This window comes from Zonotrichia leucophrys, chromosome 6 (genome assembly GCF_028769735.1).
Source record: "Zonotrichia leucophrys gambelii isolate GWCS_2022_RI chromosome 6, RI_Zleu_2.0, whole genome shotgun sequence".
Classification (NCBI taxonomy): Eukaryota; Metazoa; Chordata; class Aves; order Passeriformes; family Passerellidae; genus Zonotrichia; species Zonotrichia leucophrys.
The window spans coordinates 19878284-19903004 of record NC_088176.1 but is presented as its reverse complement, the minus strand read 5'-3'; the positions used below and the strand labels follow the sequence as shown (position 1 = coordinate 19903004).

Genomic DNA, 24721 nt, shown 5'->3' with positions numbered 1-24721 from the left:
AACTTCAGTAAGTGAGGAGTATTTGTACCTGCGTACTTATTACCTATGAACATTTGTCATTAAGAATCTAAAAAAGTTTGTGGAGTACAGAAAAATTTCATGAGAGGTATCACAGCTCCTGGGATGGCATGTGGACTCAAATATTCCCTGTCTAATGAAGGGTCACTTCTCTTTCAACCTCACAGCTCAAAATTTCCATGGGAAGGGATGGGGGTGGAGAGCAAATGTGCAGTGTAGCCAAAGTCTCAGTACTAAGAAGGATTCAGATATGTGCTTGAGTGCTTTTTGTCTGTGTTGCCCCATAATCCATTTATCTCTGTTTTTTCATACCAGTTTTTAGCCATTAAATTTATCTTGTTTCAGTGAGGATACTTAGATTAGCATTAAAATTCCAATGCACCTGGGTCATGTCAGAGTTATAAGTGTGATACAGTCTTGGTATGTGCACAGAGGACAAGGCCCTTAGAGGGAGAGATGCCTGTCAATTGACAATACTGTGAAGGCTGTTAGTTGCTCTTATGGGCCTCTATCTGAAGTGTCAGCACTGCTAGTTTTCCTCCTGGTACTTGTTCCTGAGAGACAATGTTCAAGAAAAAAATGGGATTCAGTCCTTGCTCTGGGGCAGTTTGCCTAGGGCGCAGTAGCAGTGGGGGATATTCATTCAACCTGAGATGTCTCTGCATTGGATTCAAAGCATGAATTTTGTGATGAAAGATTTGCTCCCTCTGGTAACATGGCTCTTTGCAAGAAGGGCTGAGTTCACTTCCTGGTGAAGCCATTGGCCCTACTACACACTTTAGGCTCTTGTGTTCACGTGTCATCTTAGACTGACTGCTGTTATTAGTTTGGCTGCTAGTAAGATAACAGTCCATTACATGCTTTTTTTAATACAGCCTGGACACAAGCAGGAAGGCAGACTTCCTGCTTTTGAGAGGAGCAGGAAGATGGGGCATTTCAGGAGACAAATGTTTGGTATTTACAAAATGCATAGCAGATGGGCAGCTGTCAAGTCACCTGCTGACAGCAGAGAGGTACAAAGCCCTCTCCTGTTTCAGAGGAAACGCTTGTTTCTCACAGATAGCCCAAGTAAGGTTTAACGGGTTTTTATCTGCCTCAGCTACATGGGGCAGACTTGGGGTTTGAGCATATTTTGAAAAATAGCTGCTCTTATTTAGGTGAATTTTCAGAAATGCCCAAAAGGTTTTGAAAACTGAGCGATGTATGTAAGTGTGCTTTCGCTTAAAATCCTCGTTTCTCCATGGTTTGACTTGCAATTGCCTGCTGGTCTGGGTGGGACTAGTGTGGTGGCCATGCCAGTGCTGAGGTTTTGACAGACCTGACTCCTCTGTTGCCAGCAGAAAAGACCTACATTTCTGCATTCCTTGTGATCTTGTCAACACATCTTTACTGTTTGTGTCCATAAGCAACTGTATAATCTAAGGATAGTGGGAGTGGTATTTCAAAAGTGCAGATAAAAAATACAGTCCAGAACTTCTTGTATTGAGAAGCACTAATGCATTAGAGAGGCAAAACCAGGTTTACTTTGTGCTGCTGGTAGATCTCTCTGAAGAATGAACCTATCCTGCTAAGCAGCTTTCTGCCTTCCCCACATAAAAACCTGGAACAGAATAGCTCTTCTAGACTGGTGGCTTGACATTCCTGGGTTCAGAGATGAACCAGTGAGTCCCCAGTCTAATAAAAGGTACTTGAACTGGCTTTTAGAAGCATTGTTTCAGGAGCAGAGACAGGCAAACAATGCTTGCAGACCCTAAACAGATCAGGAGAGAACAAGGTTACAATGTTTAACTGTCTGTCTACCTACATTGCTCCTGGCTTCGGCCTCTGTTGCATGGAGATGTACATATAGACTTGCATACATTTGGCATTTCAGTAAACTTCTAAATTAAAAAAGAGCATTTCAGCTATTAGGTCAGTCCCAGGCCTTGTTTACAATTATTCTCACAGATGGCTATTCTTATGATGGGATGTTTTTTGGGGTGGGAATACCAATGAATAAAATGCCTGTTTTTTGTTTTTTTTCTTGATGCTATTAAGCCTGGCTAACATGAGGTTTTGTGCCTACATGGGTTCAATGGCTTGGCAGGATGCCACAAATTTTATCACCCTTCTCTCTATCGGATGAAAGAGAAACAGACATCTATTTTCACTAGCTGGATCACTATCTGGGTTTCAGATTTGAGATTTCCTGGCTGTTCATTCTGCTCTGAGATGATGGTGACGTTCCTCTCTCCTGGGGATTTCAAGAAACAGAGGGCTGCTCAGGATCATCACTGCAAACTTCCTGTCCCCATCTGGAAGGCAGCTAGCCTGCCTTTTGTATTTATTCATCTCTCTGAAATGAAGGAGATTACTCCAGCTGCCCTTGAGAGGTTAGTGTGCTTTTAGAGGGAACAAAGTTTGGGGTTTAACTTCCTTTGTGTCTTCTGGCCATTGAAAACAAAACGTGTTTGATTCTTTTCTCAAACAAATTTACAGATTGAGATCTAATTAATTTATTTTGGCAATTGATTTGAATTATTTGGTGATGTTTTGATTCATGCATAGTATTCAAGAAAAGACAAACCACATTCTTATGGCTGTCAGTATATTAAAATCAACAGGAACTTTGAAGGTGAAAAAGAAAGAAAAACACAATGATAACATCTGAATATTAAAAAGGTCCACATGATGTGCCATGTTAGCCTGAGAAGGATGAAATTCCCTGCGTGACCACGGTGTTTCTTCCTTACACAGAGGCAGCACAGTCAGGCCATCTGTGCATCGATACCTTCACGTGTTTTGTCTGTATGCTCTTGAGTCTGGACTGCCTTTCCTCCACTTTTGTGAAGTACCCAAGCTGATCTGGGAGTTGTGCACCAAGCATTCATGAAACCAAAACAGTAATACTAATAGTAATATTAATCCAGTGGAAAGCAGTGCGAATGAGACAGGGATTTCCCCTCTCCTCTACTTGATCTTTTTTCCCAGATGGAGCATTTAGTGATTTACCACAGACCTCTTCCCCCTTCCTTCGTCTCTTCCTGCCCATTCTTCAGTGACTTACACGCGATCGAGACACCGATGGCTGCAGTGAGCGCCCCTTGCCCAGCCGTGTGCCCACCCGCACCGGGGCACGGCTTTCCCCGCGCTCCCTCCTCGGCCAGTTCCACCCCCAGGGCCAGCAGCGCCCCACACGCGCAACAGGTCGGGCAGGGCCCTCGGCGCCCCCGTTCCCGGGCTGCTCCCGCCTTCCTCCGCTCCGGCCTGGGCTGGCTTTCCCGGCTGGGAAGCGCAGGCCCTCTTTGCTCCTGTTCCCGGCAGGGGCTCACTCCGTGCCGGCGCCGAGCGGGTGGTTCCCGCGCCGCTGCCGCCGGGCGGGCGGGCGGGGGGCGGTGCCCAGCGCGGCCGCCGCCTGCCGGGGAGCCGCCGCTCGGCTCGGCTGCGGCGTCCCGTCCGGGCGGGCTCGGAGGCTGCCGTGCCGCTCCGAGGTAAGCTCCTCTGCGCGGGCTACTTGGCGGGTCGGCCGGGGCTTTCGTAGCTATGGCAGCTGGTCATTGCCCTCCGTCTGCAATGGAAATCGCCTTGGCTCCATTTTATTCTTGAGATTATTTATACCCATAAGGACTAGTCGTTCTTTAAAGGGCCGTCATGCTGTGGGATATTAGCGCCTCTGTTTTTCCTAGTATCCAGAGATGGTGTCGATGGTACGCCACAATTTTTTTCGAGCCTTTATTCAAGCCTTATTATTTGCAGGTAGAATAGATTGCAGATGCAGAGAAGTAGGTTTGGGAACGAGCTTCTCGTGCTTGTAAATAGAAGTGCTGTATTTCTGTTAGGGGGAAGGGGGAGCAGATTACAACATTGCTTTTAAAATGAGAGGGAATGCGCACGGGCATTTTTTTGTATCCCTTCGGACTCAGCAAACTGAGTGAATCTGGGGCGGGCAGTGTGTGTCTACTCGTCCCGAGAGGGCTAAAGCCAGGATGTATGCATTACGGTTGTTCATTCATCAGCGGCTGCAGATAATGCAATTACCAAGTCAGCGGCGCATGGATGCTGCCCTGCGTGCGACATGCTGAGAATACTGTACTTTAGGAAGCCAACACTTGCTGTAGTTTGGATAAAAACAGAAGCTAGGAATGGCAGGGTATGGAACTGTTGTGTCTTTGAGTGGAAAAGAGGCTACTGGTTGGTCTCACTCTATTGTTTCTGAAGATTTGTATTTTGTGTGCTTCTCTGCAGAGGTGTAAATACCTTTTGCAAACAGTTCATAAGGAATTCAGGAGTGAAAAATAATTGGCAACAGCTTCAGGTATCACCAGTGCCTCATGAATGGTAGGTCGTTTAAATGTCTGAGAATATGCAGTAGTTTTCTGTCAAATCCTATCAGAGAAAGGGCTTCATTTAGCTCTCAGTTTTTTATTTACAGATCAGATTCTGCAGCTGGGGTATGGCTACCTCACTCCTGAGGTGTATTGGAAGGGAAGGAGAAAAAAATCACCAGCATGATTGCCATGGACACAACAATTCCTTATTTATTTATTAGGCTATTAGGGTAATGAAGAAAAGCCATGCCTGCCCTGCTGTGCAGATCTCATTTCAGCAAAACTGCCTGGGCTCCTGCTGTTACCCTTGTTTGATTTTTAACCAGTAAGTGGCCTACACTCGTGTCAGTGCTGTGGTTGTCTCTCCTTTATGTATGGGTTCAATAAAGAAGCTCCCAAATCAAGGGCACCTGAGTAGAATCCAGATGGTTGATAGTGGGATTTGTTCTAAGTAGAATCTTTTCTTCATTCTTCTGCCCAAAGATCAGTGTTTCCTTAGTTGTAGTTATTGCTTTTATATTCTGCATGGTATTGCTATTACTGCTGCTGCTTTGGGTAAGTATTTGGTATATTAGTATTTCATTTTATTGATTATGCCGCTTGAAGATGGTTCTCTCTTGTATGTCTTGATACCTTGTCATAAAAAGACATCTGTCCCAAATGCTTCTCTCTCTAAGACATCAGACAGGGCAAGGGCTGGTTTAACTTGCACAAGGTTTGTGACTGATTGGTACCTCTTGGCTTCTAACGGCTGGACAACATTGGTTCTGCTGCATGGGTAGGCATACAAAAAACGTGTATGTATCACATTTGAATGTCCCTAATGGATCCCATTCCTTTTTCTTTTGCACTCCCCTTTTCTTCTGTAGGCATACTTATTATCTTTAAATACAAATAGTTATTTTTAAAGATAATCCTGTTCTGTAAAGCCAATATAGATTCATAATGATGTATATAAGGTAGTGATATAAGTAGTGATAGAGGTAAAACACAGCAGGTGTGCCTTTTTTGGAATACATCAGATATTTTGTAAACAGACAGAGAAGCACACATACACACAAGCTCACACCTAAGGTGTTTAGAAGAAGAAAGAAACAGTGCCTAGTAAATGTCACATGCCCAGGAGGCTAATCTAAAAGTCAGGAAGCTAAGAATTATGTGCTCCATGTGAGTATTATGAGCAGCTTCCTTTTTCTTTGATGCATAAGTGATTCAAAGGGTACAAATGTAAGTGTTCCTCCAAAGGAAGGTCATGTGATAAACAGGTCTCTTCTTGTGTTTTCTGTTTGTAGGGGAGGGAAAATATTTGGAGTAGGGGGAAAGGAGAACTCAGAGAAAGTTTAAAGCATTCTGCAAATGTTGAATTACAAGTTTACTGCTTTTGGAAAGGTTGAATCTGGGGGAAAACCAGGAATGTTAAACCTCTGTCAAAATTACACGTTGTGTTTTGACGAGTGCGCTGTGTATGTGGGTGCAGTGTGTGTGCACACACGGGTCACTATTGAGACACGGCAGCAGATGTTCACAGAATTTACACATACTGTTGTTACTGTATACAACGTGCTAATTAATTGATGAACCTACTACAGACTGCTTTGTCGCAATGGTGTTCTGCAGTAGAGAGCTACACTGGTTCATTCTCTGTTCCTCCATGTTTCTTTGGTGTTATTTTTCAGTTTTTTGTATCTTGACTTTGGTAAATGCCCCTTTGGTCTTATGACAGCACTGTGCAGATGGGGAGACCACAACAGTGCCCTTGCTGGTTCTGTTTGCTTTAAGTAAAAACTATAATATATATATATATATATATATATATATATCTTAAGATGGATGAACAATTGCAATGTTTTCTCTCTCTGCTGAGTCCTTTGCAAGTAGCCCCAGAGGTTCTGTTGGTCTAATTCTGAAGTCTTCAATCTCTTCCATAATCCCATTATCTGCTGTGGTGCTATATATGTGAATGAGCATTAAGGAATTAGGTTGTACAGTGTGTGTTGTTTGTGGTGCAGGTGCAAGTTAAGACAGGGTCAGCACTTTCATTGATTAGTGTAATTTATATTAGAGTAGAGACTACCTATAGGATTAATGAAACTGCTGTGCCTTTAAGAACAGACAAGTTTTCAGCTGAGAAGCTTGCCTTTTTTTTTTTTTTTTGGTGTGTGTGTGTGAGATATTTGATTTGGATTTATTCAGTATTGGGAAATGTGCTGGCAGCATGGATAAAGTTCACTGTTCTTTGAAAATTGTTTTTATTTCAGACCTTTGAAGTTCTCAGTCATGGGTAGGTTGTTTCAGTCTTTACTCTTATTGTGTAAAAGACTATGCTAGGGCTTTTGCTTGCTGCTTAGGATCTCTGAAGTAGGAATATAAAAGCCTGGGTTTTCAACAATGTTGGATACCCAGATGCTTTCCTTCACTTTTTCCTTTTCCTTGGGTGACAGATGCTTAGTCTGTATATCTAAATAAGGCTTTATGAACCTGACCTTAGGCTTTAGTATGATTTCAGCCTCCTTTGCAGACTGTATTGTGACCCTTCTGCTTGTTACAGTATGAGCAGGTTTTGGGTTCAGTATTTGGATCAGTTATAGGACAGGCTTTGGGAAGTGATGCTGTCAGGTCTTCACACTCAGCCAAGAGAATGCTTACCCAAGCACGACAGTAAAGGCAAGTGTGCTACTGTAGGTGTCTTTCAAAGAAGGTGTCATGCTGATGCCATACGTGCTTGGGTTCCCAGCACTTCTGAATTCTTTTTGCATGAAAATTGATCCATGCCAAACTGCTTGGGCAGTAGTGGTCAGACACTTTGTGATAACTCTGCCAACTAGATACAGTCATGCCTCACTCTCATTAGGGTTGCTAAAACAGGCACTACGTGCTATCACAGACAGAAATACTATTTAAATACTGGGAGAAATAGCACTTCTGTATATCCTTTTTCGTGGCTTCACTAAGATATAATGAAGCATGATTAAGTAATTTTGGATTCTTGCATCATGGATGCAGTTCTTTGGAATGTGTTTAGGAAAACAAATACTATTAGATGAGAATAATGAGGTAGAAAAACTGGTTTGTGATGTGCTTCTCAGATCAGACACTTTGTATTGGAATTTGGGTGTGTAAATGCCCATGTGTCAGTTGGTATTTTATTCTTTCTCACTTTCTTTATATCTTGACATCTATCTAATGCATACAATGTAAGCCTGGGTATTTGGATTTCTTACCTATTCAGAGTAAGAGGAGATGATCTAGATTGATTTTTGGGCAAGTTGCTTCCATATCCTGTGTGAAGTCTCTCTAGCCACAGAATTAAAGTGTAGCACTAAATCTGTTTCTTATCTACAAATGTGAGCATAGCAAGCAACTCTGCTATCACTTTCCAGTTGAAGGAAATGAGATGTGGAGAGGTAAAGCAATTTCTAAAGAAAATTATCTTTTATATCCATAGCCAATCTTGTAACAGTTTATTGATGTTTTCCCTCTTCATGAACAATAAAAACTTTGAAGTGAGTGACCTTATCTTAGAAGCAAACTGTTGCTAAAATTATTCTTTGCTAGGAAAACTTCTGAAATCATTGTACTTCCTCTTACACTGAGAAGAGAAGAGTATTTGGTGCTGTAACAGCTGGGAGTTTTCAGTGCCTCCATCAAAATGGGTAGACAGGAAATGGCAGCATGCAGGAAAATGTAGTTTGTCTACAGAATTGATTTATAGCTATAATGGTCTTTCAAAGAATCAATTATTTCCACATAATCACAATATGAATGAAATCTGCCCCAAGACCAGAAGGCTATTCTGGTTTTGAATAAACACTGCAACCCTCATTCACATAAGTAACAGAAGTTATCTTTTTCTTAGAGCAGAATGAACATAATTAGATTGAAGGTGACTGTTTGGAAAAGGAGACTGATACCAGAATATGAGTTCATTTTCCTTTTTTTCTATGTCTGTATCGATCCTTTTATTTAAGAGTCAGAAGTAGTGGTTGATGAGTTATGATGAGCTTTGTGAATTTGCTACCACTTTCCAGTGTCTGCAGTGTTGCCATTACAAGAGACATAGCAGTGTTGCCAGGAAAGCCAAGTCTAATGGTCCCTGGAGTCAAATGCCATTTTATAATCACAGGCATGGTTTTCCCAAGTTAGGCAAGGCGAGTTAGGCGTGTGAGGCCATAAGAGATAGAGAGAGGCCAAATTTAGGAACTGTGCACTTAGACTTTTGCCGAGCTACATGTGAGGTAGTGTTAACACTGACTTTGATCAAGACCACTGTTTGGAGGAAAAGCAATGAGCCCTGCATCAGCACAGAATCTGGTTTGACATAATCTGGAGTTATAGCAGGTGTTATTTTAAAAATATTCATATCAATCCATCTGAAATTTGTACAGCATTTATGGTAGATAAGGATGTAATTGAAAAACAGTCTAGGTAAATTAATAGATATTTATCCTTCTGTCATTGGTGTTACTTAAGCAAGAAAGAGTACAAGATTGAACTAGGTCTGTTTCCTGCTCTGTTTATTCTGTTGTGATGTGCTCTGACTGAGCTCTTTAAATACTGGGAAAAACTGTTCAAGTAAGACATATCTTTGCAGTGGTGGTACTTGTAACTTCCTTCTGTTGGTCAATTTTGTAGAATTGTATGGAATGAAGTGTTGTTTGTATAAATTGTTACTTTTCTGAAAATTTGTCTGAAATTTATTTGCCTGTGAAGTACCTCTAATCCTTATGGAAACCCCCTTATGTTTTAGGGACAAGCCAGTCACAAAATACAAGCTGTACTGAGAGAGTTGCCAGTCATACAGCGCTGAGTTCCACAGACTCTTGTTGGATATTAAAGTGTGGTTGGCAGTTTTTTGCTTAACTCCGAATTGAGTTTTGTATGGTCATGACAGGAGGCAGAACAGTGCCTGGCAGGGGAGGAGACCCCAGGAAGATCAGGTGGCCTGTTGGTGTCTGTGTCGTGCCTTGCAGGATGACCCAGGTCCTGGATGCTGGGTAATGCACCTGGGGTCTGACTTCATTCTGCCCCTAGCAAAAAGTCTCCACTGAGGGGGAGTTGAAGCTGCCTAAAAAGGCTGCGAGTCCTTGCAGCAGATACTATAAGATTGTGGGCTATTTTCAGATGATTCTCACCTCATCTTGCCCATCTGAAGTTGTCACTGCAAGGATAGAATACTTGACTAGAGGCTGTAATGTGGAGAGTCTCCTCACTGCGCTGGCTGTTTCTAAGCTGTTCTCTGGCAATGCCAGCAGAGTCACTGAATGCTCATCCTGAGGTTCCTTCCAGGAAGTGAATTCAGTGCTCCACACAGTTGGGAGGATACAATCTCTGTCTCCAGAAGCCTTAGAGAAGGTCTTTGTGTAGAATTCCCTCTGTCATGTAGTGTGAAAAATATGGCACATGGTATTCAGTGATGTATCAATTTTGAATTACCAGTCATGTCTTTTGTTGCAAAAAAAATTGCAATGAATTTCTGTTCACTGCCCTGTTCCAGCATAATGTGTTTCAAGAAAATATCTTCTCACAAACCTGTTGGGCACAAGTCTGCAAAATTGGAAAAGAATATATCATGTACACAAACATGTTGGGTGACAAGGTAGAATCTATATATACTCCAGAGTTACAGCTTGCAGAAAAAATCATTAGATATTGCAGTTTCTCTTGATGCCATGTGACATTTGAAGAGTGAGAAATAGTACTCTTATTACACATTTTAATAGGTGACTAGATACTTGGTTTTGTTTCTTGTCTTGAAAAGTCTGTTTGTGCTGTCAGTACAACTAGACTGAAAGCTTTTAGGCTGATTAATTTTTAGAAAAGCCCACTAAATATTTTACATGCTTTAATTTTTTAATCTTATATTATCTATATATACTTTTCTTCAAAGAGATTACGATATGAGAGGACACCTTACTACAATATGTGTTAAGAATTTATATAAATTCCTATAAAAGACTGATAAGTGCAAAGGTTGTGTATTCATTTCCTCACTCCATCTTTGCTTCAGTTTCTTCTCTCTTTCTCTATTGTATGTCTCCAAATCTTTTAGTTCGGTAAGTAACCAAATAACTGTTTCTTTTTTGAGAACTTATACGTCCAGCAGATGTGTCCTTCCTTCATGTAAGATGATACATAAATGTACAATAAATGCAAATCCATGTGGCAGAAAGCTTGCTTTCTAGAAGGTAGGATGTGCCAAGCAACAGTACTGTTATAAGTCTGGGATAGACGCAGAGTCATGAAGAACACATGGTTTGTGTCCTACCTTGCTGTATTATTGGGCACCATCTCTTAGCACATCTGTGATTTTTGAGTCTTTACAGCCAACTATACAAATGTACAAAAAAATCATAGAATGTGAGACTCCAAACCTGGAAATCACATTTCCTCAGACACTGAAGACACTGTATTTGAATTTAATATCTTGTGAAAGGCAAGAAAATACTTTACTTGCTATTCTAACATCTAGGTGTTTCAAAGACCTGTACAAATTGTGTTGTGATTCTCCTAAAAGTAGTGCTTAGTTACACATATGGCAGTGCACATATGTGTACACAAACAATGTATTATTATTATGGACATTTTTTCTATTTTACTGCCTGGATTCAAAGAGCACTGGCACCAGCTAAGATCAAAGTCCTCCCAAGAATAGGCTTGTGCAAATACACCAGAGACAGCTTTTGGACTAAGTGGGAAGACTGGGCTAGGAAAGACTGGCAGAAGGATGAAAAGGCAATGGAGCATAGTGCTGCTGACATGGACTCTTGCATGAGGAATGACATGAGGCTTGGGGGCTCCACCTTTTCCTTTCCTTTGTAATTTGGCTTTGATCTGAGATCTGGCATTACTGGGGAGTTTGTGCGCTTGGGAGTGAGTCCTTTCCTGCCTCAGACAGGTATGAGGTAGCAGAAGAACCTAGCAGAAAAAACCTCACAGACCTTCTAATCTCTCTTTTCTAGCAGTTCACATTGTTTTGTGAGGACTTTCGTATGTAACACACTGCTTATTCAGTTGTGAGATATGTTATCCATAAAAAAAATCCTGAAAGTACTGAAAAGAAAAGAAACTTCACAATGGCTTCACAGAGGGATTGCTGTTTTACTGGCTGTTTGACATACTCATGACAGAGTAGATCTTCAAGCCTGGATATACCTATTAACAGTAAGCTTTTAATGAAAGGGTTCTTAAAATATGTATCATTTATTGCTTTAGTTTGCTACATGGTCTATAGAACGCTATTCTAAAAATACCTATGTTTTAAACACAAGGCTGTGCTTGTTTGCTTAAAAATTATTTCTACTTAAAAAAAGGAAACAAAACCCTCAGAGACCATTTCCTATTACAATTTCTGGGTCACTGCACCCCATTGTATAATAAATGAATATGAATAGGGTAAATGACTGGCCATCAGTCTTTGTGTTTATGGTATTGAATGAGTGATTATTAGACTTAAACCATGTTACTCATGTTTTATTTCTAATTAGCTGAGGGATATGATGTATCTTTACATGATTGTTGTGATCTTTTATACAAAAACTAATTGGTATCTATATTGGTGCTAAAACCAAACAGTAAGAACTCCAAGAGAAAGGGTTTATCAAGCAAGTAGACTAGATGGAGATCATTGGGTTAGCAGCCATGGAGAGACAGAAGGGAATACTGTTACATAGCTCTGAAGGGTGGAAAGTTGTATAGACTTAGCAGTCAGACATTCCACATAAAATCACTCTGTTCAATGCAGGAAATGAATGAGGCAGAGGTGTTCCTTCTCCCTACAGCTGGCTTTAACTCATGGCACTCGTGCCAATAAGCCTTTTTCCTCAAAGTACATATTTTGTATGTGTCTTTCTCTTTGGGTGGTATTTTGATTAAAAAGAATCCAGGTTTCTTGTTTTGCAATCAGTTTTCTGGCAGGAGTAGAAGCACCTCAGCATCTCACCTCAGCTCCTTCAGCTTCTCCCTCGGGAAGGGATTTTACAGATTCCTAATGTGTGCATTTGTAAGATTGGGAGATAGCATCTGGAGAATCACCTGCTATATTGTGAGGCCTCATTAAAGAGAGAGCAACAACAACAACAACCCTTTGCCTTCTCACAGGCTTCACTTTTGTTCTGTCCTGCTGTCTGGCATTGTTTTTTACTAGAACAAACAAGCTGTGAACAAGCTCAGATGCGCGTTATTTGTGCCCAGTGAAACCCATCACGTTAGGCATGCGCTCATTGTGTTGATCTGAACAAATGTTCTGCTGCTGATACTGCCTCACTAGCGCTCAGACACTGGGTGAGCTGTGGTATTTTGTGACTCATGCTTCGTCAAGCTGTAACTGTTAGCTGTTATTTAGCCTTTACCAGTGCAAGGGATTCAATATCTGATCCAAACTTACTGGACTTCATGGAAACAATCTCTCATTGCCTTGGATCAACTAGATTCATCCACAAGGATTTGGGGCTGAGTTGTCAGGATAGGATGTTAAATAATTTCGCCCTTTTGATTTTTAAATTTCAGTACATTGGTCTGGAATTAATAGAGAGTGAGAGACTGGAAATACTGCAATGGTATTGTAGTTGATTTTGAGCAACATTTGAGGCTCAGTGGGTGGTGTAGCCCATTACTGCCATACCACAGGTGACATCTTTCACAGGAGATGACAAAACACCTCTTGCACACCACATTGTTTTGCCTGTGGTTCTGTCCACCACTGCAGAAATTCCCTGCTGTGAAGAGAAGATGTTTGTAATTTCCAGAGGTCAGCACAATGGGAAGTTCCAGTCATGAGTGGTTCAGTGTTCCCTGACTCTCTGGGGCTTGTATAGATTCCTCAAAAAGAGTTGATTGAGTAGCTCTGGAGAGTACCACAGATACCACCAGTTCACAGTCCAGTAAGAAAAGACAATGTGGGCATCTCTAGCTCTCCCTTCCAACACAGAAAATTCCCCACTCTTAATGTATTTAAATGAACATTTTAATTTCTTGTTGACACTGGAACTGTGTAAGTTTTCTTTTTATTGAATGTGACATTTCTCCGCCTTTTTCTCAAGTATTGTCTTGCTGCCTCTTTAGGTAAAGTACTGTGTTGCGTTGTTCATTGTTTGTTTTTTGCTTTTAAAAATAATGTAATCTAATTTGCAGAGTCTGGTATTCATAAAGGCTTGTAGTTCAGCCCTGTGAAATCCTGGGACTAATTAATGATATCTCCTGCTTCTATAATGGAAATTTACAAGCCTTTGGCTAAGATATATGGTAGACATTTCATAGATAGTTTCTTTTCTTCTACAGGAAAACTAAAATTTTATGACAAATGATTTCATGCCTATCAGAAGTTTTATGCCTCTATTAGTATTTTGCAGTACAGTAGCAGCACAATGACCATGAGGTCTCCCACCTTTCTGGTGAAGATTGGAAAAATCTACAGGCATTTCAGGCTGATTGCAGGCTTTAAGACCCATGTGTTCAGGATGAAGGAGTGCATTCCCTGATACATAAGCTAAAGCAAAATCACTGTTAGTGGATACTAACTCAGTGCTCAGCAATTGGATCCCATCCAGGTTATGCAGTCATATAAGTCAATTTGGTGAAGCTTACTGAAGTGAAATCTACTGTTGAATTAAAAAAAATCAAACATAATAATTATATATAAACTAATGACCTTCAAAAATATCATTCTGCTTTTCTGGCAAATCAGCTATGATAAAAATTCAGTCACCTGGCAACAGAAGTTAATTTGTCAGTCCTGAGTACAAGGATACCCCAAAGCCTCTGTTTGCCTTGTGGCATTGAGTGACAAGAAATCCTCAGTACTTGAGCTGCTGGATGTCACAGATCTTGGGTGACTCCTTCGTCCTGAACTAGCCTTTAGTTGACAGTTAGCTCCTCAGACAGAGCTTAATCCTGTGAAAAGTCTGCTTTACCTGGCATCTTGCCAAGCCATGGTCTGTCCTTGTTTTAATTCAGATTTAATTAATCAATTCTGTTTCTAATGGCTTAATAAACTAAGGCTAGGTCTGAGAATGCAATTTATTTTGTAGTTGGAAAGGCTGCTACTGACCATTTTTGCTTCAGTAAGGAGCATTGGAATCACTGCTTTTCATTATTAAGGCTCTATTAGAAGTGAGTCATGTTACCTCCTCTTATCATATACGTGCATAGGTACAGGTGATAATTCACCTTCTGCAAGCTGGGGACTGAGTACAGGATAGGTGTAGGGGAAAGTGTTCAACAGCAGGCTTCACTGAGCCTGTCTCAGCACCAGTCCTTTCCTCCCTGCAGTGCTATGCCCACGCTCTAGTTGACACATGCATTGGAACGGGGCTCTCTGGAGCACCTGTCACGCCTCTTGGTGCAGCGTCTGAGGGGAGGTTTCTATTTCCAGCTCTGTTACTGATATAGTGCAGGGTGACGTGTAAATTACACAACGTTCTTTTATGCTTCTCTCTCGTCTCCAAAGTGGCTGAAGGATCCAGCCCAGTCAGGGTAGCCTTCTACTGTGCAGTAGGAACCCTGGTTTATTTGTGCTGATGTCCAAGATGATTTTGGGACAGGAGAGGGATGTTCTACCTGCATCCAATACGTGAACTTACGTGAAAACATGGATTCTGCAGGAAGCAATGCTGATGGCTCAGTGCAAGGCAGTCCCTGCTAGGTGCATGCTGACTGTGCTACCATCCACAGCAAGTGGCTAGTGAACTCAGAGATAATGGGAGCAAGAGATCTGGTTGTCTTTACATGGCATTTTGTAAGTATAGAGAGCTGTTAACTCTGGCAACATCCACTAATTTTGGATATGCCACAGAGTCACAGTTCCAAGCATCTGTCGTAATCTACCCCAGAAGCATCTGTGCTCCCTGTAGTGAGTACAGGAACTTTCACCACGTGTGGTTTATGGGAGTGATTTTTGAGTCACTGTGAGTGGAAAGTACAATAGAACTGTAGATGCTATCTTTGTGGGGAAAAAAAAAGTCATTGCTGGAGTTGATTTAATCATTTTCCCTTCCATAAGCTTCTACGCTAAAGGCTGGAACTTTCTACATTTTGTTTTGTTTGGTCAGTGCTTTGTGTAGGTCTACTAGTGACAAGGTATTCAGAAGCAGTGTATGTATCTTTTTATTTTGCTTTCCCCCTATGAAATGTTGAAATAAACACTTTTCTAGTCACTGAGTGGTTGTGGGCCATATGTTCCTGCAAAAGTTATAATTTCCCACTGAGGTCTTCTGTTTCCATGAAGTTGTTCTGTGTGTGTACTGTGTGCTATCAGACACGCTGCCTTGAGGAAGTGCATTGTAACCCAGCTGGATACAGTTCTGATGCTGAGATCTGAACCCAAAGTCTAGCTCGAGTATTTGGAGCCTAACCTGATGCCAGATCTGAGTGTGAGTGAGAAAAATTTCTTTTTTCCTTGTATGCAACAGAAAGCCTACCCAGATTGTGTCCTGAGATGATCAAGAGCAGAAGACTTGTTTATGCTCACCCAACAGTGATAGCACAGGGAGACTCTGAGCCAAATGGACCATGTAATAGAGGAGCAGCTCTTCATCCACTAATCACACAATTCAATTCACTCTAAATCCCAGCATTACAAGAGCTATTTATTCCCCCCAACCATTCTATACCTCAGACACTCAGTTTATTTGTGAAGGTAAAGTTACCAAGTGCCATGGATCTTCCCAAGGTCCCTGATGGTTCCTATGGAAGAACCTCTGTTGCTTGAATTTCAGACTGAATGATGCTGAATTCACTCAGTATGCCACAGTATTCACATCCTTGGGTGTGAATTACATGTTCAAGCCCTCTTAAAATATTTATGTAAGTTTACTCCATTTTTGTTAATATTGTTAAGGTTGACCAACCAGTGACTTAGAGGGTATTTGGGTCCACCAGTTTGCATCTAGCTCTTTTTTTGCTTTTTGTAAAGGCCAACTCCAGATCAATCAGGGACGTGGATGTGGCAGAATTAGCTTTTGTTGTGACAGCTGGCCTAGCACGGATCACAGATGTGGGCTTATGTTGAGAGAAGGACTGTGCACAAAGTTCACTGCAACTATAAAAATAAAGGTGGCCAGTCTCCCTGCTGGGAGCTGGGCTCTTGTGCCTTGAGCTCCCAGGTGTGGACCAGGAGACCCTTGTGGTCTGTGCTGACCCAGCCAGAATAGGAGCGCATGGACAAGGAACAGCAGAATGATCAGTTGTGCCCCTTTCTTCTTATTTCATCATAGCCTTCTCTAGTTACTCTGAGCCATTAGTTATCCTACTCCATTTACTATGGAAAGCATCTACATGATTAGTCCTTGGTTAAGTTTTGGATGTCCAAATTAGGAAAGCTGGGAGCACAAGGAAACAGAAAAACACTGTTAGCTGGAGGAAGAAGGGTTTCAGCGCACAATCTCCTTTCAGCTGGACTCTTATGAGCAACAGTTTTTCTGCCTTTACCTTAAAAATCCTTTTTAGATTTTATTTTTTTAATCCAAAGCAATTCTGTTTGTTATGCATATCTTATAGTAACTTCCCTTTCAGCCACTTTAATATTTAATAAGAAAATATAATTTTGCATCTAAAAACTGTGTATGATAGGCTTGCAGTGCAGCTGACTGCCTGCTAGATGTTTGTCCACTACCAGAAGGTTGTTAATTTCTATAACCCCCTGATATCTAGGCTGCACTAAATGTATGAAATATTTAATGTTCTTCTGGGGACTTCTGCAAGCTATCATTAAGTAATCTATAAAAGATAAAAAGTGCACTTGTGATTTGTTATGCTTTTTTTCCCTCCCATTTTATATAAAAAAGGCCCAAAGGGTCCCTCTGTTTTGTACTTCTGGTTTTCTTTAGAGAAAAACATGTCAGTTTCCTTTGATTTTCCTTTTTTAAAAAAATCATTTTTTCCAGTGTATATGCAGTATTGATGATCTGGTAGAAATATCTCAGGGTTATTGTAAGAATAGAAGTTGGCTAACTGTCCAGGGAAGAAATATTTTTATTTTGATTGCTTAAAGTTTAAAACAAACAAATAAAACCTCCCAGTTTTTGAACACCTGAATAAATATTTGGGAGAAAAGTTGCTGTTTGCCAGAATGTAACAGAATGTAACAGCTTGTTCCGATAGGTGGCTGAAGGAGCTTTATGTCTAAGATATGTAAGGAGACTGCAGAATAAGAGAAGTGGTATTTTAAATGAAAGGAGCAAGTGGTAAAAAAATAAAAAAATCTGAACACCTCTCCCTCTCATTTAAAGTTTTCAGGCTTTAGGGATTTAAAAAAGAAAAAAAAAGAGGACACAACTGAAAAGGTCGCCTTTTATGTATTTTACCTTGGAAGTCTGTTACATGTATTTAGACTGATAAAGATAGAATTTGTGGTAGTAAATATTGACTAATTTGTTGAACACATACTTTTGTATGAAAAAACAGCCAGATGGCCACTGTTTGCTGGAGGTAAAAAAATCTTTGTGAGTTGCAACTTTTTTTTCCCTTGTCCAGTTGTACAGGTATCTTCGTAATTTCTGTTCCACAGAAAATGGATAAGTTTGGAAAACATTTTTTTATTACTATTATTGATGATTAGTAATTACTCTGGCTTTAGGGAATGATTCCATTTCTTTCTGCCAGAGGATTTTGGTTTTTGTCAGGCCCTAGTCATGCCACTGTGCCTTGCTGTGCAAAACTTGAGTTTGATAAAGTATCAGTGTTTATATGAGTGTGTTGCTGGGGATGATGCAGAGGCACAGGGCTGAATTGGAGGGAAGGGCTGAGAATGCTGCTAGGCACAATCTGTCTGGCAATACAGACCAGGATTGTCCTCCTTTCCTAGGAAGTAAAGTAACTCATAAAGTCACGCTCTGTCCTTCAGTTCCAGACAGAAAACAAACTAGAGTCCTGCTTCTATCATGCCAAACTCTATGCCTTTGGTTTGTACTGTGTTTGTGGGTATGTAATGCCTTCTGGGAACTGCTTCTCAATTACCTTAACACAGCTAGCCAATTTAATTGACTGATTCCCAGAGAAGCTTAGAGCAGTAGAAAAATGAGATTTTTTCTTAAACTAATTTATAGAACAGAAAGCATTTTCCCTTAGATGTTTTTGGGGATTATAAAGTATTCTACTAGTGCTTTGTGATGAGCTTTTTTTGGTTGGTTTGTATGTCTGTGTAGTCAATGCTCTGTAGGATAAATGGTAACCGTTTAAACTGTGAGAATTATCCTGAGTCCTCTGCTGCATTTGGAGTAGCTATTGAAGTGTATTGAAAATCATTATCTGCTTGTTAAGGGACTTGTGCTTTTGGAGCAAGAGCATGTGCCTGCTGTCCTTGCTGAAGAACTGTGAATGACATGAATACTGTGCCATTGGTGAAGCCACAGGTAACTCAGGTGTTGTTTCCACAGTTAAGAACCTTGTATAGTCTTAGTGCAATAAGGTGCTCCTTTGCACAAGCTGCTGGTTTATAAGTACTACATAAATACCATGGGGAATGTGCTTCTCAAGTGCTGCTTTATGAGAGAGAGAACAACCACGAGAAGACATTGAGGAGAATCCAAGGAGAGAAAAGGACAAATGCCAATCTTTACTGCCTCAGCTCTTCCTCACATTGTTGCTTCTATCTTTAGGAAATGGATGAGAGGGTGACACTTTTTTCCTGTACTGGTTTACACTATTCAGGCCTAAGTTCAGGCAAGATTAGAAGTAGAAGTTTGACCTGGATTTCAGCAAATTGTTCTCGCTAGAGCTGCATTTGATTACTCCAGTGCAATCTTTTCAGATCTGTGGTTCTAGTGAACACTGACACTAAATTGGGGAAAGCAAACTTGCAAAGTTAATGTAAAATGACTGTAATGCCTTCTCTGTGTGAAATTCATCATACCAGCATGCTGTGAAGGAAACCCTGTGGTGGGTTCCATATTTTTGGGTGCTGTTAAGGCTGGTAACTGACTAGAAAGCTGTCTTTGTAAGTACTTCAAGATAGCCCAGAATTCCAGATCACTCTTTTTAAGAAGCACAGGAAGAAGAGTTTGGTGAGTTTAATTGAGTTGGTAGTTTTTTGCCTTAAGGGCCATCATCATCATGAATTTGGAGTGATCACTGAAGTGTATTTCCCATAGAGTACAGTGACTGTCCATGTTCTTTGAGGGAAAATGCCTTTGCTTACTTTTAGCTCCTGCTTCAAGGAATCTGACTATTCTATATAGAAATTAAGTTTTATTCTTTCTATTTCTGAGCCAGCTCAGAGCAGCAAAAACCCCATCCTTATGCCTGGACAGTTCACATTCTGATCCTTGTCACTGAGTTTCTAATGCAAGTTCAGGAGATGCTGCATGAAGCTCCCATGAAAATGCCTGCATGGAGCATGGAGAAGCTCAGTTGCAGTAATTACACCCCAGTAGCAGTGCTGCTATAACTGTAATTACAATATGTAGTTAAGGTGATATGGAACTGTATTACTCACATGAGCCCTTTTTTTAATTAGAAATGTGTGATTCTATTTAAATTCTCAGGTGACCTAATATAGTCACTGATGCCTGCAACTGAGGCAGAAATGCCAATGTAGTCATAAAGGCCTTTATTCTTGGTTCACTGAACCTGACACCATTTCACTCTAACTTGTCTTTCAATCTAATCAGTCTGTACTAGAATTTAAATTCAGCATATTTTAATATATTGTCATGGTTTCTGTCTGGAACATTAGACACCGGTCTTTTTATCTCCTCTGCCGAGCAGCATGATGGCAACCAGTAAAGAGGTCAGTGACAATGTGAGGTTGTTTAATGATAGACAAGAGCATCCACACAAATTCTGTGACTTTCATATGTTGAGATCTCTACAGCTGATCCCTCCTCTCCTCCAGAATAGTCTCTGAGTGCTCTCAGAATTCTTTTTTGCTTTTCTATTCTTTCATGAGTAAGGTTTGAACCCAGAATCTGAGCATCCTTTAAGATTATATATATATATATATGGCATTTTAAAATTGAGATAAAAATTGAATGGTTTAGGCTCAGATTTAAATTAGTAAATTAGTTATTGATACTTTTCAGACACTTAAAATTGTTTATGAAATACTTTAGTTGATTAAGCATGAACTCTTCTCTTCTTTCCAACCTCCTTCTTAACATGCTTAGAAAAGGAAAAATGAAGATTTATTTTCATTACAATAACGAGGTGTTCTATGCAGGATTATTGTTTCTCTGGAAAACAACAGAAGGAATTTTCAGAGGAAAGCATTAAAATGGGATTTCTAAAAGTTCTGAACCAAACAAGAAAAAAAAGAAATATAATAAAGATTCAAAATGTCTAATATATGAGGCTATCTGAAAAACAAAGCAAAACATTGATTAAAACAAAATTCTTGAAGTGAGAAAGGCAGCTGCCCCAATTTGTGAATGTTTAGCCAGCGCCCTAGTTTCAGTGGTCATGTAAACTCAGCTTTTATTGCATAAAGATTCTAAGATAGCCAAATTCTGGAAATTGAAGCACCAAATGACTTGTGCCATGAAAACCTTAATTCAGAGCTCATTGTTGCAACTCTGGTATCTCTAATGTACTACAGTGCAAGTCCTAAAAGCAAGTAGTTCTCTGTGTGGCTGTTATGAGGCACAAAAATCATCCAATGAAGTTGCCCTATGATAATGATAAAAATATGCATCAGACCCAGGTTGGTCAGGACCTGCAGTTGTAATTTCTATATCCAGATGTTCTGTGTGAAATTTCTCCTTTAAACTATTACAGTTGTATTTCCTCATCCATGGGCTTAGAGTCAAAATTCCCTGCTTCTGTAATTCTTTATTGGCAGTGCTGCTATTCTGAAATTTTATCTGAAGTAATACTTAGCAACTCTTTCTTGCTGGTTTTGCTATGGTCCTGGCTAAATGTAGGCATTCTGCTTTTTCTAAACACTCTTCTATCCTAGTTTAACATGTAGCCATCTGCTTATTTTTCTCTTTTGTCACTATTGTTCTGATTTCTTTTTCAGCCAGGCTTTTCATTCTTTTAGCAATTATTCTGGTGAATCTGAGATTCAGGTTATTGAGCAGCTTCTCCCCCACTTGCCTGGGCTGCCTGGTACCCCTTGCTAACCCTGTGCTCCTGTTGATGTCTGCCCACCACTTTACACCTTCATGAATTCACAGGCGAAATGAGGAGGAGGGGTTGTCCTACCAAATCCACCCCCACACGTGTCATGGATTGAAACAAGCTCTGATGAATGTTTATGATGATGCTGTACCAGGACACCATGAGGAGAGAGATATGTCTGGGGAACAGGGTCTGCCAGGGGCTGTGTTTCAGATGCCTTTGTAACATTCCCACTTGGTCATTTTTGTCCTTCAGTTTCTATGTAAATCCTCATTAGGCTTTATTTACAAACACTCAGAACCACTTGTGAATTGGAGCTAAATGGTGAACATCTTATTTACAATTTGTCATAATGCTGTGTGCTGATGATGAGCCTTTTTCTCTTGTTTCTCCCCTGTGTTCCCTTATAAAATGAGGGTGGCTGTACACAGTGTACTAGGAAGTGGTGAGGGTTAATGACTCATCCCACCATGCTCTGGATGTTACAGAGTGCTTGGAAGGGATTTTTGTCTCTGTATAAAGATTCTGCATTTCTGATATGAGTTGAAGGGTTCAAGCAGATATTGTGAAAAGCATCTCTTTATATTAAGCCATGTATTCCAAGAGTTTCATGTGGCTATTGTTGCAAAGTTTTTTGGAAAAGTAGTGGGAGGACTGCCCCTATTTAAGTTGCCTGAGTGGTAGAAAGGGCAAAGCTTTCAGTGTTTTCAGAAGAGTACAGCCAAAATTCTGCCACTTGACTTGGGCCTGCTTTTGTTTGGTGAAATTGCAAATAGAAGCTGAAAATGTTTGTTGTGAAAGAAATTTGTAGGAATTGTTGTGTTTGATACTTTTCCTTTTTAAGTAGAAACAATATAAAGAGCTTAATTCAGAACAGAATAAATCTCAGTGTTGTTGCTGTGTTTGTATAAAACTACACTGCTCTGCTCTACATTTGCTGTTAAACTGTTTATAATAGTTAAAATGTCATTCCAGAGGAGAGTTTGGCATAGACTTCTTTTCTTAGGCAGAGAAAGCCATTTTATTCCATCTATGGACCTGGTCTCTCAAAGCTATTTTAGTGAGTAGCTAGAAAATATTTTTTAGTGAGACATGATTTCATTTGTGTTTACGTGCATTGGCCAATTAAATGAGGGAGCCACACTGTTCTGCAATTCTGCTCTGCATTGTTTCAGGGAAAAACCAGGAATTTTTAGGTACAGGCTGGATTATGTGTTTTTTAAATACTTATTTTAAAACCACATCTTGAAATCACTGTATTCTCAGTTCAGCTGCTGAAGAATGAAACCCTTCTGTGCCTAGAAGAGACTGTTAAAAAAACTGCATCCCCAGTTGGTGTTAATCAACATTGCCTTTAACAGAACCAAGCCATTTTTATACCATTGCAGGCACTGATTCCAGCTTTCACATCTCAGCCTTCAGAAAAGCATTAATTTCTGTTGTTAGAGCACAGTGACAGGAGGGTGAAAAAGATCCACTGGTTCTACAGTGGAATCAAAAACCTTTCTGTAACCTTTTATGCTTTGGACTGTGTTGTGGCAGATCTGCAAAAATCATATGTAAGGATATAGGATAGAACTGTACTGCTCTGGGAATGGCAGCTGAGTATTTGCTCCCAGGACAGCTTCCCAAAGGGAAGGATCCCCAGAGGGTGGTAAGGGAATGATATATGTTGGACTATATAATTTGGCACTGTTCAATGCTTAAGAAATAATTTTCAGTCTTTTTCTGTTTGAGGCACTATTCGTGTGTTTGTTTGGAACCCTCCCTAGTAATAATTGATATGATGTGATCTATTATCTTGGAGGAAATGTTATAAAAGTGGTGCTTATATATAGCAATACTAGATATAATTAGAAATAGTTGCCTTTTATGCCATTCAATACTCCTTTGAAAGTGCAGAATCTGTAAGTAGCAAATGGTTAAACTAATAAGGCTGCCCAATCTCTTCAATGTTTATTCTAGAAAGTCCTTTATTCTTCTTTCAGGGGATTTGTCTCTGGAATTAAAGGGCAAATTGCACCTCTGGCAAGACATGCTGCCTTTGTGTTGAGACTACTGACTGCTGACATCCAATGTTATAATCTTTATTCTTTAAGTGACCTGGAGTCAGATTTTCAAGGTATTTATTTGCTTAAGACCCATTAGACTCTAAATGGGATTTCAGAATTGCCTAAGTAAATTAGAATCCTAATTCACGATGTAGATCTTATTAGGAGACTTCATATATCTCCAGGTGCCTAAACACCTTTTTACAGCTGCCTGTTGGATACTGGGAGCTGGCCTGGAGGCATCCCTCAAGGCCTTGCCAAAGCACAACAGTTTTTGCAGACTTTTGAAATTAATAATTCAATTTAAATTACTGAAGAAGAGATGAAAGGCTTTGAATTTGTTGTTGATGTTTGTTTTTCAAAGTGCTGTGAGTCACCAGTTTGTGATCCCATGTTGTTTCAGTGCTGGGCTGGGGTGGACGTGGGGCTGGCAGGATACAAATGTGGCCTGTGCCACTTGCAGCACCAGCTGGGCTTAGTCTGGAGCCATGTCACACTTCCATTGATGTGAATAAAGACAACAGACATTAGCAACTACAACTGCATTGTCAAATACACCTGGAATTTACTGAATGCTGAAGAACACTTATCATTAAAAGTGGTAGAGAAGTTAAGAGAAGTCAGAGAAACCTTTTTTAACTTAGAACAATGGTAGAGTAACTCTCAGTAATAAAGGGTGGCTCTGTATCCCCCTGGGCAGGACCACATGGTAAAGCTTTTTGTATTTGTTGTGTTCTTAGAGCTGGTGGACAAAGTCTTTTAGTCTGAAGCAGCAGAGATTCATATTTCTAAGTTAAAGTGTTTTGTCTGGGAATGATATTCCTAATGTATTCTTTTCTTAGAACAAAGGAGGATAATCAATAGCAAAACACAATGAAGTGTTATTGGTTAGGCACATTGGTGTTGAGAGAAGAACACCATGTCATAAAATTTAAGCCCCAAATTCCGAAGAGCTATTTTGTCTCAAAAGCTAAGTTTGAAATATCAAGACAAATTCCCTTGTTTATTTTACTGGTAGTTTCACAGGTGCTGAAAGGCATGAGATTCTTAATAACAGGTTCCCAAATACCTTGGACCTCTCTGAAAATCCTGAGTAGAAAAAGTCAATAACACTCTTCTGAGAATGTACCATATGGAGAGGACAAAACACCTGTTTTTGAGCAGTGGTTAGCAAAAAGGCTGTAACTACAGCTGGGAAAATATTACTTTATTCATAGTTGTAATGGCATGCTGCTGTCACTTGAAAATGCTGAAGCTCTGTAATAAGCTGTTAAATGGAAGTCTATTAATATCCCC

General features: G+C 40.3%; 1 protein-coding gene across 1 annotated transcript in view; it reads left to right on the top strand.

Annotated features, from left to right (window-relative positions):
* Positions 1-3358: 3358 nt before the first annotated feature.
* The window catches only part of SORBS1 (sorbin and SH3 domain containing 1), a 157722-nt gene continuing 136359 nt past the window's right edge, over positions 3359-24721 (top strand). The window contains exon 1 of the mRNA XM_064717567.1: positions 3359-3488. The gene's annotated coding sequence lies outside the window, so the exon portion shown is untranslated. The remainder of the gene's footprint in view (positions 3489-24721) is intronic.